Source organism: Arachis hypogaea, chromosome 14, assembly GCF_003086295.3.
Source record: "Arachis hypogaea cultivar Tifrunner chromosome 14, arahy.Tifrunner.gnm2.J5K5, whole genome shotgun sequence".
Lineage (NCBI taxonomy): Eukaryota > Viridiplantae > Streptophyta > Magnoliopsida > Fabales > Fabaceae > Arachis > Arachis hypogaea.
In genome coordinates, this window is record NC_092049.1 from 88,217,933 (window position 1) to 88,221,201 (window position 3,269).

The 3,269-nt window shown below is 38.1% G+C and overlaps 1 non-coding gene across 1 annotated transcript; it reads right to left on the reverse strand.

The window, feature by feature from the left end:
* Positions 1-3,162: 3,162 nt before the first annotated feature.
* Positions 3,163-3,269, reverse strand: LOC112745751 (small nucleolar RNA R71). The gene has a single exon (XR_003173663.1). It is a non-coding gene; the product is annotated as a small nucleolar RNA R71 (small nucleolar RNA).

Genomic DNA, 3,269 nt, shown 5'->3' on the forward strand with positions numbered 1-3,269 from the left:
TTCAAGCAAGTCTACTTTCAGCTTCTATTAGTTCTAATTTTTTTTTAAATGTTACTTTGTGATTCATTCTATACAATCATATATCATCAAGTGGACGTAAATTCAATTAAGTGGGATCCACATTATATAAAGACAATAAAAAGGACTTAAACTAGAAATAATTATATATAGTATCATGGAATTCACTCACCTCCCATTGGTTGGTCTCAGCAATATAACTCTCTCCACTGTTGGGATACAGAATTATAGGCTTACTTGTACCCTGCCATTAAATTTCTTTTGACATTTAATACTTATACACAAGTAAAACACATAAAAGAGGAGTTCAATTAATTAAATTGAAGTGTCACCTTTTTAATAGATGAAATCAAACCATCAATAAATTTAGGAGCTGTACAGTTGACTCCAACTACAATGACTTGTGAGCATGAGTCAGCAATAGAAGCACAGTCCTGAATGGGATCACCATTAACCACATGGGTCTCGTCTTTGCAGCTAAAAGAGAACCATGCAGGGATGCGTATGTCTTCTTCCACAAGAAGCTCAGCATAAACCTGTGCCTCCAATTTATTAGGGATAGTCTCAAAGGCAATCAAGTCAGCACCTGCGTCAACAAGACTCTTCACTCTTTCCCTGTGGAAATCTTTTAGTGTCTCCAGTTACTTCGTCTCCATAGTCCCCTTTGTCACACACAACATATAAAAGAATTCAAAACTACGCTAATCTAGCTTAACTTAATTATGATAGTACTCACACAGGAACTCAAACTAGTTGGGCTTTCAGGTTAACCCAACCAATCGCTAAATTGAATTAAACAAGAAAAAAAGGACTTGAAAGAATGAATTTGACCCAAACCTTTCAGATCCACTGCACAATTCAAATATTCTTTGATTAAGGCCTTAGAACAAAACAACAAAACAAGTTACATTGCGTGTTAAATTCTGTGTTGAAACTTGAATTCAGATTACTTGTTTAATATTGGCAAACTCATTTTTAAAATAAACACACATAAATTACCATTTACCAACATGTCATGTCATGTGATCTAATCCAACAACTGTGTGAAGCAAAGAAAGTGACAGTGAAATCATTAGAACCTATAGCTACTAACCTTGTAAACATTAATTAATGTGAGATATATATATATTTAATTTTCATAGCCACATAACCAATTTCCTCTACTCATAAATTGAAGACCAAATTGCACATAGAGTACAGCAAAATCAGAATTCTGAAAGGAAATTAACCTGTTGCATTTTCAAATTGGCATTACTTACCCTCAAAGAAGAAGGAAATTCATTCCAAAAGATCTACCTAGATTGCAAGCATGCTACATTTAACTTTCTAAAACCATTTTAAAAAAATCTCTCACAGTCAATAAGCTTTTGATGATAATCGATTTGTCAGACAAAAATATGCTTATCCTAATCCGCACACATACATAATCTCCAAACTGCTATCAGATTTATATCTTCATATTCATGTTAACTGTAGAAATACAAAGGCTTACCCTCTCAAAATTATATTTGGGGTCCCCAAAAACCTAGCAAGCATCGAATAACTGCTAAAATACATCGAATAACTGCAAAAATTATCACGCATTTTCAACATACCCAATTTCCAGTGCGGTGCATTCTTCATAAATTAAAGTTAAAACTAGCAAGCACGAATCAGAAATTGCTAGTCTCAACCAATAGAATTCTCTTCGTTTCACATTTTCTCACCAATATTACACACTAAATTATCAACCAATTCAGGAAAAAAATCACGAACACAAACTACAAAATAGATAAATAAATGAAGGGATAAATAACAAAAATCAGTTACCTTCTCTTTTCTTCTTCGTCTTTTTTGAGCTTCTGATGGTTCGCAACAACACTGGGACTGCGCGATTTAGGAGGAGGAGGAGAGGGCGACGAAGTGCTTCTGCTTCTGTGCCTTGTGCGGTGCCTCGGCGGTGACCGCGTTCTGCTTCTGCGGCGCCTGTGGCTAAGGGAATTTCACAGAAAAATTGCTCTTTTTCCCAAACCCAATTCTGAACTCGAAGTTCTGAAACGTTCCGAACCTGAACCTGTTCCCAACAGATTCCGAATTAAGAACCCGCAAATCGTTCAAATCCCAGTTCTGCTTCAACGAGATTGCCTTCAATACATCCTGATTTCAACAAATCAGGTAATTAAAAGTAAAAGATAATTAAAAGTAAAAAATAAATGAACAGAAAGGTGGGAGGGAGTGAGAGGGGGTAAGGTGAAATAGGAAAAGAAATAAAAGAAGAGGACTTACAAAGAAGCAAGAAGCAGGAAGGGAGTGGCGCGGGAGGGGTTAGGGGGTTAGGGTTTTGCAGCGAAGTAATGGAACAGCGGCAAAGGGGAGCATCCACGGTGAGTGAGGGCGAGGCACAATGAAGGAGGAGGAGTTAGGGCAGTGAGTGTCTCGTCGCGTTGGGGCTTTTGATGGAGGATTTAGGGCAGAGCACGAACAAGAACGGGTTAGGGCAGAGCACAATGAACCTTTTTCTCTAAGTGAACTGAGTCTTTAAACGAAGAAGGGGTTTTTTAATTTATCCCTATCTTTTTTTTTTTTTCCGAGGGAACCTTTTGGCTACGCTTTTAAAGCGTGCCAAAAGGCTTCTAAGAAATGGCTACGCTTTTCGAACGCCGCAATAACAAAACTCTGTTGCTACGCCTTAAAAGCGTGCCGGTTTCTCTCTACGGCTACGCTTTTTAAGCGTGGCAAATAAAAGCGTGGCCAAATCTTGCATCAATTGCCACTCTCATAAAAGCGTGGCCATTGACACTTTTCGCCACGCTTTTAAAGCGTAGCAAAAAAAAACGTGGCCAAATCTTTATTTTATCGCCACCCTCATAAAAGCGTGGCCATAGACCACTTTTGGCTACGCTTTTAAAGCGTAGCAAAAAAAAGCGTAGCCATAGACCTTTTTTCTTGTAGTGTATCAAGCACCTTAGGGATTTCCAGACAGCTTGTTCTACTGTTAAGCGTGATGGTGCTGATGAAACTTCTATTCTGTTGAAAGCCTTCCCATTCTTTCTTGAGGGAAAGGCAAGAGAGTGGTACTACACTCAACCCGGAGCAACTATTTCTAACTGGGATACGCTTAAAAGAGAATTTTTGGAAAAATTCTTTCCAACTGAAGTTACCGATAAACTGAGAAAAGACATTTCTATGATTGTTCAGGATGAATCCGAGACTCTCTATGAATACTGGGAGCGCTTCAACAATCTTCTGGAAGCATGTCCCCACCATATAAT